The 16,653-nt window shown below is 37.4% G+C and overlaps 1 protein-coding gene across 4 annotated transcripts in view; it reads right to left on the bottom strand.

The window, feature by feature from the left end:
* The window catches only part of LOC101747074 (uncharacterized), a 118,323-nt gene that overhangs the window by 63,926 nt on the left and 37,744 nt on the right, over positions 1-16,653 (bottom strand). For all 4 annotated transcript variants that reach the window (XM_038010874.2, XM_038010875.2, XM_038010877.2 and 1 more), the window contains exon 2: positions 13,733-13,787. The gene's annotated coding sequence lies outside the window, so the exon portion shown is untranslated. The remainder of the gene's footprint in view (positions 1-13,732; positions 13,788-16,653) is intronic.

The raw sequence follows: 16,653 nt of genomic DNA, 5'->3' as shown, positions 1-16,653 counted from the left end.
AACGTGAAAAGTGAATGTGTAGTTGACAACACCAATAAAAAGATTGCTACGATTTAAGCTTGTTTTAATTATTTTCACTTTTTTATAGCTCAGGCGGGTGAACGAGCTAACGGGTTAGCTGGCGTTAAGTGCAACCTAACTTGATACATGAGTTTAAATCTCAATTCTATGGTACAACAGCTATTTCACTTCTCATACCGGAATGCAATAATTAATGCTTCGCAGTAGAATTACCACGTTGACTACCATGCAAGTCACCTTCCACCACTAAAGTCGCTTTCTCTCTTCGATCTTCGTACTAAGGCGCTGGAATATCTAGTAGACTCTGGGAAAGAGGAATCCGAAGATACTAAGAACGAATCTATTTCTAAGAGACCTAAAAGACTAAAAACATATATTAACAAAGAAGGCAAAATTAGTTAATCCAGGCGCTTAGTAACAGAATACGACATAATTACTTCAGTGCGCCGCGTATGGCACCGGTGACCTCCATGACAGTCAACGTGTTAAGCAGGGTTGTACCCATCCGTGGAGGCTGACAAGATCCCATACCACCAGTACCTAATTATATTTTGTGTGGGTTTTATTTTTATTATACTACTAGCTTTTGCGCGCGACTCCGTTCGCGTGGAATAATTACTTTGGCATAACGCTAAATTTTACCCCTCACTTCATTTACGTAGAAAGTGAAGGATTTTTTGAATTATAGAATGTTAAGGAGCTATTTAAGCCCCTATTTTGAAACATTCTTTATTGGTGCTCCACTTGTATTGGTCTTACCATGATGTCATATAGCCTATAGCCTTCCTCAATAAATCTAATACTGAAAGAAATTTTTAAATCAGACCAGTGGTTCCTTAGATTAGCGCGTTCAAACAAACAAACCCTTCAGCTTTATAATATTAGTATAGATGAGAATTTTTAAACATGGAAGTCCTTCGTGAACATGATTTAAGTACGTATTTGATAAGGAAAATTGGTACCTGCAATTCAAACAGCAGCACAGTCGCATTGCACGATACGAATGCACCGGGCGTCTTATCCTTTAAGCCCCGACTACTTCACATAACAATTTTCGGATCGTTCAGTACAGAAGCAACCGTAGCCTAAAGGGTGAGCTGGATGCTACTACGAGATACCCCTAATCTCCTGTTATATTCAATATTTAATTGGAAATAGAAAATTAAAAATAATTGTATGAAATATGACTATTGTTTTTGCGGCAAAGACCAAGTCCTGTCTAATTGGATTTGAATAATAAACTCCATTAAACAGAGATAGTGCATCAGGAACTGCTTAGTGTGTAATTGACTTTATGTTGTGTTTTGGTATTGAGAGGTATATGTGTAAACTTAGAAATCCTACGGCACGTAAGTTCATTTAAAATAGGTCCATAATATGTACCTATATAACACATAAATACGCATTCTTCTTCTTCCACCGTGAAAAAACAATAATATCGAGGGGTAAAGGGTGGTTTAAGTCACATTTCGCTTAATATCCGACATTTCTCTTTGTAATTAGTTATTTTTTCCAAATTTTAAAGTTTGAATGGCTCCCCTGTAAAGTTGCAAAAATGTCGCTTTAACCAAATAGCAAATATGTATGTTTGAACAGTGAGTCCTTATAGAGCATAAATGAGACTTCATGTGGCTGGTAACTAACATGCCGGTTTTGATGCCCATGGGCTACAGTAACACCATGAAAAATAAGATGCGTATTAGATTAAACCAATATAATTTATTTGTTCTCATAACACGGCGTATTGCCAACGAGCGCACGTATTTTTGCAGTAAAACAATCATGGTATCAGCTTTCAAGGAGGACTTTGCTTATATGTGATGATGTCCTTTGACAGCAGCCATGCAACTCGTCGAACCTCAGTACCATTAGAACATACCCCAATCTTGCATAATTGAGAGGCGTTCTGTAATTATAACCGAATAATAGAATTTTCAAGTTCACAATTGAATTATAAAACTAATAATCACGATGCCTATGAGCGGGTACGTCAATAGAGCGGCGCGTTTGATCTTAGCGTGGGAAAATGTATGCTTAAGGCGCAGTTGTAGCGATGGGTTTTGTTATATTAACAAAGAGGTAATAGCAATTTGGATTAGTCGTAATGAATGTCTAATTGTAGTAATTGTTCTAAAGTAATCCTTCTTCTTAAGTATCAAAATATAATGGAATTACAAAAAAAAAAAACACTATGTATAAGGCGACTTGGTTAAGTTTATAATTTGACTCAGATTTAAGATCACCATACCCGGCTCATGTTACTTGACCTATGCAGCGAAATATGGACTTTAAATCTTAGGTGTGAAAGTCCCAAATACGATATCTGGGTAGATCGATAGAAAAATTCACAGCCTAGATACGCCTTTGTATCACCTAGACAATTATTGTTTCGTTCACCTTACTATGTAATAAAAATAAATAATAGTTTAAAAAAACTAACAAAATACGTTTTTATAGAAAATCCAACTAAAAAATAGAAAATAAATTTGAATTAAAAAAGTGTAAGAAAAAATGATAAGTGTAAGAAATAATGATTTTATTGTAAAAAAAGCGTATCAGTAGTTATAATGAGTAGTTATAAATATTTTATGAACAGATATGAAAGGTTATTTTGAAGGGTTATTTTGATAATATCCTGAAAAGCACCCCATGCTTTTTTACAATAAAATATTTTTTTACACTATTTTTAATTCGAATTTATTTATGAAATTCATCTAAAAAATGAAAATAATTTTTATTATTTTCATTTTTTAGTTGAATTTCAATTTTTTTCAATTTTTTTTTTTCATATTGGTTTGTCATCGGTCCTTAATAAGTATACCAAATTCCGTGTTAATCCGACGTTATGAAGGGGGTCAAAATCATGTTCAAAGATTCCATTACAAACATACATACGTCTGAAGCTAATAAAAGCGTAGTAAAAACGTAATCGTCAGATTGAAAATTTTACAGGATCTCTGCCCTCGACAGCGCTACATATGGCTGCAGTACAAGATACTTCGCCTTAAAGCTAGGCGCCATACCGTCACGGCATGACGCAACATTGATGGTCAGGTGTAGCAGTTCGTGCCTACCCACGTACGTCGGCGGCGTGACGATACACATTCCTTTACACTTCGCCGTGACAATTTACGTTATTACGTTCCGTGAGAAACGCATTTCTGTTATGAAATGGTCTTGATAATGCAGTTGGTGATGCGCTAATGAAATATAATAATAATCAGATCGCAGGTTCGAGTTCGAAGTAACAGTATTGTACCTACGTTTTGTTAAGCAGAATTATTTATTGGAGTCGAAAGAAAACAAGTCCACACGTCATTTCGAATTCTCCCGATTCACTAACGTTAGTTATAGGTACCTCAAGCACCGGTCATCGTCCTCGTCGAACCCGTCGCTTGTGACGAAGGGCTCGACGAGAGAATTAACCCACAGCCCACTGAGTTTCGTGGGTCGCGTTTCCGATCCGGTGGTGGATTCTGCGAAGCACTGCTCTTGCTAGGGCCAGTGTTAGAAACACTCCGGTTTGAGTCCCGTGAGCTCACCTACACACGTTAGGGCGAAGCTGAAATAGCCTCTCAAGGCTATCAGCATAGGTAGGAAAAAATAAATTAAGTAGCTGGTACATTATGAGACTTTGGTCTTCGGTATACGACGAGCTCATAGCCAAATGCTGTGAATTTAAATTAGCCCACAGACACAGCCCACTGAGTTTCTCGCCGGATATTCTCAGTGGATTGCGATTCCGAACCAGTGGCAGATTCTGCGAAGCACTGCTCTTGCTAGGGTTAGTGTTAGCAACACTCCGTCTTGAGCCCCGTGAGCTCACCTACTCGTTAGGTTACGCTGGCATACCTATCAAGCTTAGGTAGGAAAGAATAATAATCTTACACCCCACTTGATTGTAACCATTTAAGCATACTCTTCCTCCATGACTTCATCGTTGTTTTTAAAGCCCTATGTGCTATAACCTCCGACACACGTGGTTACCGTACGGCAGAAGCAAAGTAAACCCGCGTTCGTCCGGTTCTGAACATCAATGTGATCAAAAATACCACTAAATTTCTCATGCTGACCGGTTTGCTCACGTCAAACTTTGGTAGCGGCTTTAAATCAGGTGAACTGTGAGCCTATTTCGTATCAATACCATCAATTTAACTCACTGTATAATAAAATATCACTATTTAAAACAAAATTATATAACGGTTTCTAAACGCAACGAAAAAACGACTCTCTCCCACAGAATTAATGATGTAAATACATTGCCAGCAAAACCAATCGAGACCTTTAATACGATTTGTAAACACAAATATGTGAAGTGAAAATAAACGGTTTTTCAACTTCACTAACACAAACAAAGGCTCGTCACGCGTCCCATCTGATAGTAAAAGTATGCAAATGTTTATTGAAGGCTAACGTTGTAAATAAAGGTTCAACCGAACCACTTTCTTGCTCTACGTTTAATCGCGATCAATATGCTGCAGTCAATATTGGATTGGGGCTGTTTGAAGAGAGCCTAGAATTCCATATTTAATATTTCGAAAGCAAATGTGTAATTACCGTTGAAGTCTTTTCAAACTTCCTTTGAAGAATTTAGTTAATATATTTGAAATTTATTATAAAAAAAAGAACACAATATTCCTAACCTAAAAGTACATGTTATTATCCGCAACATGCTTCGTCAGATTACAGAAATAGCGTTATCAGCAACATGCTTCGTCAAAAAGTACAATACTTACTTTCAGCTGCAAGCGTCGTCATAAGTAGCATAAAGGTCCACGCTAACAGCAATGCGCGCGTAGGCATCGAGTAGTCAAACAAGCCACTCTGGATCGCACCCGGCCCGAAAGTACCCATTACGCTAGCAGCATTGCCACGCTGTATGGCAATGGATAATCTCTGAACCAGGTACGACCCAGACCGAGGATCGTGGCCTTGCCCTCTGAGGCGGTGGCCAATTGCGGCAATAAACTTTTTTGAAGAATATGTCATAGTGTTGGAAACCTGCCCTTGAAAGAAGTCGGCAAATGATATCTGTAAACGTTATAAGAATGAAACCCGTAGTTAACCAGGTCTTTAGAGGAGATCGCAGCCAAGTGGAGTCCGGTTTCGAAAAGTTAAACCCGGTCACCGATTTATTTGTGTGTGTTGTAGAAATGGACTTTCTATTGCGCAACAGAGCATGATGTTTCTGTTCTTGGCCCAGAATAGCACCAGCCCGCCTACATCTGCCGCGAGGTGATAATGAGTTCCGGTTTAAAGGATGGAACAATGCCCTTATGCAATACTATTGAGACTTTTTTATAGCTTAGTTTGGTGGACGAGCTCACGGCCCACCTGATGTTAAGTGGTTACCGGAGCCCATTGACATCGACAACCTAAATGCCGCCACACCTCTTGAGAAATGATAAGACTACATGAGAAGTTCTATAGTACACCGACCGCTCCACCTTTTAAATCAGAACGCAAAAATAGGCAGGGTGGTGGTACCTACCCGTGCGGACTCACAAGACGTCCTACCACCGGTAATTACGCAAATTATAATTTTGTGGGTTTGATTTTATTACACGATGTTATTCCTTTACCGTGGAAGTCAATCGTGAACATTCTTCTTGAAAGAAAGAAAGAAGAAAGAAAGAAAGAAAGAAATCATTTATTCGCCAAGCATAGTGAAAATGAGTTATTACATAAATTAAAAGCAGCGTGTATGCTTTGTCATTATTTGACATGCGAATTTTAGTGCAGTGCAAAGTTATAATATTATATAATTTACCATTCATTCATCCATAATTCAACTAATAATTAAAAATCCATTTATTTTCAATGTCATCCCTAAGAAAATCATTTATGTGATAATAATTTTCACTAATAAGATTACCTTTTAGGTTTTTTTTAAAATTAAAATCATCCAAGTCTCTTAATTTCTTCGGTAGTTTATTAAATATTGAGACTTCGAAAACTCAGGTCTAAGAAAGTAATGAGAAATCAATAGCAAAATTGAGTCTGATATTTTCCCGCAATCCGAGACTAGCTACAACACACAAGTGCGTCCCGAGTGGGCGGCTACATCACGTTTTGATGTATTAATATGTCGCAGTTATGATAATGAACCCGTCCGGGGGCACTCACGCCTTCATTCGCTAACATTATCTTGTGTTTATGACATGTTTACGATTTAATATGATGATTCTTTGTTAGTTTGTGTGAGCACGGAGACCATCTGATGAGAACGAAAACTCACTTTCGATTTCTTTCAACTCCGCCAATCAAAGACAAACGAATCTACCAACCACTTTGTCAATGTCAAGGACATAAGTTAAACAGCGGCCTGGATACATTACAAAAAAATATTCAAACTATTTTTTAACACCATTAACAGAATCTTTAAGCGGCATTTTCATTAATGTCAAGACATCCGAATTTTCACACGTATCAAAGACCTTTTTTTCCCTACCTATCCTAGTAGCCTCGAGGGGTTATTCTGGATTCACCGAACTGGTAGGTGTGCTCACGGGGCTCAAACCTGACGACGTTGCTAACACGAACCCTAGCAAGAGCCGTACTTCGCAGAATCCGGTGGTAGATATACTGAGTAGACCCAGCGACAATGGGCTGTGTCTGTGGGGTGATTTACTCGCGGAGCCCTTCGTCGCAAGCTATGGGGTCGACGAGAACGATGACCGGTGCTTGAGGTACCTAAAAGCACCGTTAGTAGATCGGGAGGATCCGAAATGATGTGTTTAGGGCAACGTCAACTGTTTACCATTCGGTCCGCTTAATACGCGACATTTATTTTTGTAAATAAAAGTCCGTTTGATTTGGTATTACTAATAGCAATTCGATGTTTTTAATTGAGCCTCAATGATGTTTACCCCATTCGAATAGTTGAAGAAGTTTTTTTGCTATGATATTTTTTCCAAATTTCAAACTTTAATTGGCTCTTCTATAAAAAATGTCGCCTTTCACCCTCCGATATATTCATTGTATTTTTTATCTCGCGTTTATTTTGCCTTTTACAATTTCCAATGTAACGAATACTTAACAGTTCCCTACGCCGCAGAACAACTCGCTGACTGAAATAATTTTCTCCGAAGAACATATTGTGACATTTAACAAGAATACCGAAATGCACTCCCTGCATACACAATGTCGCTAATTACGAGAGACGAAATCTATTCTCCGCATAATTACGCTCCCATGTACACGTTCGGAAACATTAAAATGGCCGCGTTGAGAATCATTTCGTTTAAATAACTAACAATTATATGAAAATGTCACGTTATTTTATAGTTAAACACTCTTTGTTTCAAGCGATTATTCTTAAAAACGAACAAGAATAAAGCGAAAGTTGTCTCGTGTGTGATTCATTTTAATCATTTTGACCAACAAACACATAAGGATGTTCGTAATTGTTTCTACTTAAAAAATTGACTCAAGAATATTCGTAATATCGTTATAAAGCATTTTTAAGAGATTATTTTAGATGAGAATAATATTTGTCGAATGTCTCTCTTATTTCCATCTTAAAATGAAGTGAGATCGCACGAGATAGAGCCACCTTCTCCACCGTATTCTGACACGTTTCGATCTGAAGGACAAGATAGTTATTGATATATGACTTCAACCTAGTCTCAAGTGGCTGATGATGAAATGATGATCCTGTATCAAATGAACAATTCATGAAACAAATAGAATCTTCGATGACCAACGCTATCTTGGGGATAAGTTTCTAATATATAAATTCTTTTTTTTTATCCAGTATTCAAAACCTTGTTTTTAATTCTATACCCTATAATAAAAAAATAAAAAATATAAAGTCACCCCAGAGTCTAACGTCTAAATAAATAAACATATCTAATCATCGAACGAACAACGTATTTCCTTTGAGGTTTAAAATAACATGATAAATAGTTTTAGCTATATCATCCGATCATGTTAAAATAATAAATTACTTGTATCGTATAATTAAAAATCCTTTAATATTTAATTAAACAATGTAACATAGATAAATTTAGCTTATGATCAGAGATGGGATCAGCGCGAGTGTGGTCCGCCCTGCGTTGCGGCCCCGTCAGGAACAATGGACGCAATCTAGCATCTCCCATATTGTCTACCAAATGTTCTAATAGCTAGTTGTGGAGCCACGAGCGACTGGATGCGGTAGTTCATTATGTAGAGTTTGGTCAGTGATCCAAACCCTACATGTTTGGTTCCATTCGTCTCAAAAACAAAAGGTTCAATATTCAAAATTGCGCAACTACTAATGGTTACAGTTTCTTTCCGTAGTATATTTTTTTTTTTCGAAATCTCAACAACAGACTAGAGTACTCGGGAATATACTCTTATATGCTCGAGTTTGACGTACAGGTTGGTTATGTGTGATGTTCGTTTCGCTGTTCGTAAGTATAAAATAATTTGATAGAATATCTTACATGATCCGTGCATTCCGGCACCGGCGACTCTGTGCAAATTGACACTAGATATTTTGTAACTTGTACTGCAGCTTAATTGCTATTTGCTTTTATGGTAATGGACGGCAAACCGATAGCGTATGACCCAAAAAGTTATAACTTTAGTTGCAAATGGACATGTCGAGTACTAATTTAGATAACGGTATTTAGCTCGCAGCTGCCTTAGGCACGTCTGCGCGACAGAACACTGAGGTATCAATACTATTGGATGAGAAGAACGCCTCATACACTTATAGGTGTGAATATCCGCTGATGGAGATTAATCAACAATTAATAAATTAATTTTCAATTTAACTTATGAGATATTATTAGATACTTATTAAATAAAATGAAAAATGTAGATTAAAATCAAAGATACCAAATGATTATTAGCAAAAACATAGTTCTGTCAGATTATAATTGCTATCTTTTACCCTTTCTCTGGTGCTTGAAGAATAGCCTTGAGTCGTTTCTGTCCAGCAAAGAGCTCCCAATTACACGTAAAACTAAGCAGAAAACCCTATCCGATCAAATGTAGTTCACGTAACTGATACAAATTAGCAACGCCAAGCGCAGATAGGACGATTGCAACAGAGATTATTTATATGAATTACGACTTATGAAATAACCAATTTTTTATTTATTGCTTATATGGGTGGACGAGCTCACAGCCCACCTGGTGTTAAGTGGTTACTGGAGCCCATAGACATCTACAACGTAAAAGCGCCACCCACCTTGAGATATAAGTTCTAAGATCTCCATATAGTCACAACGGCTGCCCCACCCTTCAAACCGAAACGCATTACTGCTTCACGGCAGAAGTAGGCAGGGTGGTAGTACCTACCCGCGCGGAATCACAAGAGGTCCTACCACCACTAAAAAGTATAAAGCTTCATGATTTATTCTTTCACACTATTCTGTCTGGTACGGAGTGTAAAGAATAAGGTCACGTTCGAAAACCTTACGAAATATGGTAGTGGCGACACATATCCACGGCTCGTAGGATAAATATTTCTCCCTATATGTTTACCTAAGAACTAATTGATATATGGTTAAATAATATGAAAATTGCCCAACAATTCGAAGATGTTTTTATTTATTGTTTATCGCAATTGTAGGCAGACAAGTATACCTGATGGTGAGTAAGTAGTCGTCGTCGCTCATTGATGCTAGCAATGCCAGAATGTACGATGAGATCAGTTAGATCCATCCAAACATACAACCAAACAATTGAATACAAAGTTACGACAATATCTCAGATGAGGAATAGAAGCTACTTTGTTAAGAAAAAGAAAGCTATGATTTCAACAGTCAGCATCGGCTAACTACCTAAAAGAGATTAAGATTTTAATGTATTATAAGATAGTTAAAATGCCTTCTCCATTAACATGAATAGTTCGATGTGTTCGGTCAGGTTTACAGAGCCCGCGGCCCTGCTCTCTCATTGTTCCGGAGTCAGACTCTTGGTCCAGGCTGCTCTATTGTTACTTTTTCGCCACCTCTCCACACAACTAATGGTGTATTCATTTTATTTTGCTATTGTACAATTCTGGACGTAGCTAGGATGTTAGATTCTTTGGCCACCCAGAGTTCGACAATCCCTACCTGAAAGTGACCACCATAGTCTATTACTAATATATGAAAGAAAAACAATTTTGTTGTTCTGCGCTATTATTCCTGATATTCCTGCAAAGTTTAGCAACAATATTACCTATTTCTAAGTCGTCGTGGCCTAAAGGATAAGACATCCGGTCCATTCGTGTTGAGCGATGCACCGGTGTTCGAATCCCGCAGGCGGGTACTAATTTTCCTAATGAAATATGTACTCAACAAATGCTCACGTACAGGTACCACCACTCTACCTATTTCTGCTGTGAAGCAGTAATGCGTTTCGGTTTGAAGGGTGGGGCAGCCGCTGTAACTATACTTGAGACCTTAGAACTGATATTTCAAGATGGTTGGCGAATTTATGTTGTAGATGTCTATGAGCTCCAGTAACCACTTAACACCAGGTGGGCCGTGAGCTCGTCCAACCATCTAAGCAATAAACAAAAATAATTTTTTTTTAAACTATAATCAATAGATATGTTAAATTTACATAATTCATAAAATTATATCCTTCTATTTTATCAACATTTCTATTTACACAATAAAAAGGCTTCAATGCAAAGGCACGCCTGATGATCTGGTCGGCGTCCGGACGAAGCAGGTGTGAGCGATCAATTAAAAACGATCAGATTACAGCACGTGCCGCGACTGCACCGCTCATCTCAGGTGTGGTACAAGACATACGATCTTGTACTTCATTAAAACCACCAAAATTATTACGCAAAATTATAATTTGCGTAATTACTGGTGGTAGGACCTCTTGTGAGTCCGCGCGGGTTGTGGTGGTGCCTATTTCTGCCGTGAAGCAGTAATGCGTTTCGGTTTGAAGGGTGGGGCAGCCGTTGTAACTATACTGAGACCTTAGAACTTATATCTCAAGGTGGGTGGCGCATTTACGTTGTAGATGTCTATGGGCTCCAGTAACCACCTGGTGGCTGTGAGCTCTTCCACCCATCTAAGCAATAAAAAAAAACCTGCCACATTTTACCATGAAACAAGCATACCCGTTTAAGTTTTTTTTATTGCCCTTGTAGGCTGACGAGCCTGGTAGTGAGTGGTTACCGTCGCCCATAGACTTCAGCAATGCCAGGGCAGAACCAACCTGCTGTCTACCGTTAAGTACTCTCCACAAGCCTCGTTTGAAGAAGGACATGTCATAACGCTCGGGAAGCAATGTAGAGGGAAGCTCATTCTAAAGCCGGATGGTACGTGGCAAAAAAGATCTTTGAAAGGCAAAAACTGGTGGTCACTATATCTATATATATATAAAAATGAATGCTGTTCGTTAGTCTCGCTAAAACTCGAGAATGGCTGGATCGAAATGGCAAATTTTGGTCTTGAATTATTTGTGGAAGTCCAGAGAAGGTTTAAAAGGTAAATAAATATGAAAATGCCCGGAATTAAATAAAAATAACAATTTTGTTTTTCCTTTGATGTGTCCCCCGTCGGACGGATTCCTTTTGTTTGTTTTAAGTTTATTTTATACAAAAGTTTAGGTCTTTTATTTATCGATTGAGGCACTACGAAGTCTGCCGGGTCAGCTAGTCAATTAATAAAAATAAGAATATTAGTTCCGCTAACATAAATAGTGAATCGAGTTTTCACAATTCCATAGGCACAATAATTTCTACGATAATTTTATACGACAATTTGGAAACATGTATTCCTATTAGAAATTTTGTGTTTCGAAGACTATTAAATGAGTAACGCGCGATCTTCCGAATAATTAAAAACTTTCTCATGAATTGGACAAGACTATAAAATATCGAAGGGAAGTCGTATCGCTCGACGGAGATTCGCGTCGGACGATATTCACGATCGTGTATTGCGGAGACAGACACAAGCTCGCTAGAAATATTGAACTATGAATGAAGAGCGGTATTTTTATTACCATTTGTATATTTAAAGTTATCGGGTCTAAGGTATTTTTATGGCTCTAACCGTTGTTTTTACACCTCATTTACAAAACAATTGTTTAATTAATTGAGAAACAAGCAGAATAAATAAATAGATGAATAAATAATAGTCAAACACTATGCACTATTTTTACTGGTGGTAGGACCTCTTGTGAGTCCGCGCGGCCACCACCACCGGCCTGCTTATTTCTGCCTTGAAGCAATAATGCGTTTCGGTTTGAAGGGCGGGGCAGCCGTTGTAACTATACTGAGACCTTCTAACTTATATCTCAAGGCGGGTGGCGCATTTACGTTGTAGATGTCTATGGGCTCCAGTGACCACTTAACACCAGGTGGGCTATGAGCTCGTCCACCCATCTAAGCAATAAATAAATGAAACATTATGTTTTACAAAATACTTAAAAAAACGAAATTAACTTTAATAGTTAGGTGTGCGGTCTAAAGTAGCCTAGAGGTCTAGAATAGAACCCCAACTCTTTCCATATGTGCTGTACACAGCCACTAATAGGTTCATCATATAATGAGCAGCCAATACATACCAACGTGTTACGATTCTCAATCGGTATTGACTGGTCGTATTGGTACTGGTATCCTGCCAATTTCGTCCAACAACATCAAGTCATGGGTTCAGTGAACCTCATGTGTCGAGGAGGGTGATGGTATTCTTGTTTTATCTATGGGTTATTATAACCACTATTATGAACTATATAAACACTACATAAGAAGGCGTGTGCGAACATTTCAATCTAGAGCAGTAAGAGCAATAGTAGCTTATGTAGTATCAATAGTCCGCACGTAAGCAGTAATTATGGAAGATATCTTGTATTGTTTTATTGGATTCGCTCCCGTTGCCTCACAGTAGAAGTCGCGGCCACAGATGTGAGGTTCTTATAAGCTTCAAGCATCCAACCCAAGCGAACCTTCACAGTTAACACAGATCTAAGTAATTCAGTACATCAGATTGAATATAACAGAGATCTAGATCGAAACAAGATGCGTCCCGAATACCTCGGTTCGTGGGAGCGGCGCAGTCTGTGTACACGCGTATTGTTGTATTGTATAGTTGTTCCGTACGCGGGAATGTAATCAATCGTGCTGATTTTATATCTGTGTTGGGCAATGTTTAAAGAGATTTACGAAAAGTGACTTTAGGTTGTACTGGAAGACAACTAGACATATAATAATAATAATAATGGTTGGTTTGAAGTAAGTATCAGTTGAATAGAATATTTTAAATGTATTCAACTGCTAATTATTTTTAATAAATGTATCGTTTTTATTTGATTAGTTTTGGTAATTTTATGTATGTTTCAATGATACGATGTACACATAACGGACTTGTTGTTGTTGTCTGTGATAAAATAAATCATTCATTCATTCATTCGTTCATTCATATTAATATCCTACACTGCAACATGATGTAATAACATGCGGTCGCTATTAAAATTATTGTTTATAATACTTGACGCGGTACAGAGACCATAAATACAGGCTATCTGTACGACCAGTAAATTATTGGCGGTACAGTCAATCAGTCATTCAGTATTTTACAGTGGGCAGACAGAGACCTGACATCGCCACTGCTTTCAGGTAGTTAGCAGTTCGGTGACCACTCATTAGCCGGTGGTTCGAAGACAAAAAAAACTTCCCATCAGATGCACTTTAGATAAGTAAAGTATTTGCAAAAAAAAAGTAATAATTGTCGCGTTTACTTGAATTAAAATGAATCTATTAATTTACCTTAGCGCTAAATCGCTCAGTGGTTGAGAGCTGCCCCGTAATCCGACACTGTAACCTGAAACAACGAACATTTTACAAATTACACATCGTTTATTTTGCGATTTCAATACTTTATGGTTCATATTTTATTTACTGATTAATTACTCAACTGCCCAAGAAGGATAGTAGCATCTGTTGCTTTAGCGCGCTCCGAGACTTATGGCAACGAGCGGATTGAATAGTAATTTTGAAATAAAACCAAATTATAATTTACATTTTTTTTAGGAGACAAAAGAAATTAAAGAATACGTCCTGACTTTATACCAGGCTTTTCTAAGTAAATATTACGCATCAACATACGTTGACTGGGAATATTAATAGTAACTAGTTTTCCCCCGGAACCAGGAAATTTGACTATAATTAATGGAAATTATAAGTTTGTACACTATTATGGTTCTATTGTCAAAGATTATTACACTTCTTTAATCACAGATTTCGCCAAGACTAAACTTTAGACAAATAATATTAAAAACAAATAACATTTAATCTATTCTCAATTTGACCGCAGACTATTTAAGCAATAAGAAAAGTTTAACAATAAACAATAGTATGCATGCGTGCTGTATCAAATATACAGTAGTTTGTATAATGTTTTTTTTTTATTGATTTAATGTATTTTTATGCATAATTTAAAAAATATATTAACATTCTGCACTCCTTCTCTATATTTTCTATAAGTGTGGGAAACATATTCCTTCGTCTGCGCAATTTTCGTAAAAAGAGGTACGAAGTTTTTGCTTCACGTATTAATATATTCTTTGTTTTCTTTGAACCTCTCCTCTGACCTTATTCTGAGCCTCGGAAAATATAATCGATAAGGGCACACACGATACGACTACAGTGTTTTTAATTTATTTTATTGAAATGCTATAAACTAGGCTAAAAATGCATAGCTTGCCCCTAATAATCTTCAATATACGTCTCTCTAATCCGTGATGACTTTAAAAAACTTTTTCTTCTCATTCGCGTTGTCCCAAAATGTGGGTTTCAAACAAAAAAAATGAGTAATATATTATGTTAATTAATCAACATGGCGGTCGCTAAGCGGTTTTCAACTTTCCATAATTTTAGAAAGTACAGATGGGTAACAAATAACTTTTTGTTTTATTAATCATAAATCCTTTTTGTGCTTTATGGTTGGTAGTACCTGGTCTGGTTTATGTAAGGTTTTGTTTTCATTTTTCTGGTTTATTAACGACACCATATAACTATGTCTACATATATTTAGGATAGGTGGGAACGGAACGTGTGAAAAGAGTGTGGAACGGAGCGTTAAGATGTGAGTGAGAGAAAACGAAAATAAAGTCTATGAAATAAAGGGAGAAGAGAATGACAGACAGAATGACATACAAATATGAAGACGTAATAAAAGTGTTAATTTTGAATTATTATTATAACAGAAGACTTCGAAACAGTGTAACTTTTATTTAATGTGGTGCCATTACTATTCTACCTTTAAGTGGATATATTACAGGAAGTCGAATTCTAATTCGTGCGATCACAATGAAGACATAGAGAGAAACTTCTATTTTCATAGATTTGGTATAGTTACAAATTTTTGTGTAGATCGAGGTAGTGAAAAAGTTATATGGTTGTAAAACAAATATAGAAACATATTTTTTAAAACCACAAGTCATGTTACGTGTACATAATATATTGTTTATTTTTATTGTCACTCTGACAGCCCTGATCCCTAGAATCACGGCCAAACGATGATGTGAAAAGTGAAAACCATTAGATAGCACGTGCGGTCGGTGACCTACGCACACACTTACATAATTAAATTAAGCACGGACGCTGAGCTGCATTCAAATTTTATTTCACAGTATTCTAATAGATAAATAAATGCCGCAATAACCACAGCCTCCGCTGCTACTACATACCACTTTAGCATCATGAATTCGTAGTAGAATTTTAGCCTTATCTGGACCCCAGCCTCTCCCTACTCTTATCTTGTTAGTATACAATAGAATTGTGTACTAATCGGACCCCAACGTGTGTGCCTGTGGACGTATCTTTAGAGCAGATAAGCCAAGATTATGCAAAGCCCATAGTCACTATGTAACGAAGCAGTGCACCCCTAAGCATGTTTTTTTTTTTATTGCTTCGGTGGGTGGACGAGCTCACGGCCTAAGTGGTTACCGGAGTCCATAAACATCTACAACGTAAATGCCGCCACCCGCCTTGAGATATGAGTTCTAAGGTCTCAGTTAGTTACAACGGCAGCCCCGCCCTTCAAACCGAAACGCATTGCTGTTTTACGGCAGAAATAGGCAGGGTGGTGGTACCTACCCGTGCGGACTCATAAGACGCCCTATCGCCAGTAAAAACGTGAGATAAAAATACTGCGATAATATTCTGACGATCTGTGGTGGGAGCCTTCATTCCGACTGCTCCCACCACGTGGTGCCGACCCGTGGGTCAGCGTGTTACCGCGTAATAAATTCGAAATCCGTAAAATTCTTGTTAACCTTCACCATCCAAAATGAATTCCGACTCCCAAATACATAATATTATCATTATTTGTCTGCTAAATTCAAATGAGAATAAAAATTCGTAACGCTTTTGATCTGAGCTGCTTTAGAACTAAAATAAAACTTAGAAATGGTTTAGTAATAATTATAAGATTTTATTTGAAAAATTAACGTTTGTTAGAAGAGGCGCGCTTTTCTTTTAATAGTTAAATTAGTAGAATATTAACGGTAATTAGAAAAAAAATATGGAAAAAAACTCGAATAGCTTCTATAAGTGAGTTCTCGGTCTATGTGAAAAACGGTCACCGGAGCACACAAACAGAGTACATGCCGTGACCCCCCTTGAGACATGAGGTTGGTGTCTTAATTGTATTGTATAACGGCTGTCTCATCCTACAGACAAGAACC

Source organism: Bombyx mori, chromosome 5, assembly GCF_030269925.1.
Source record: "Bombyx mori chromosome 5, ASM3026992v2".
Classification (NCBI taxonomy): domain Eukaryota; kingdom Metazoa; phylum Arthropoda; class Insecta; order Lepidoptera; family Bombycidae; genus Bombyx; species Bombyx mori.
Note: the sequence above shows the minus strand (reverse complement) of the source record. Positions and strands in the feature narration are given on the sequence as shown.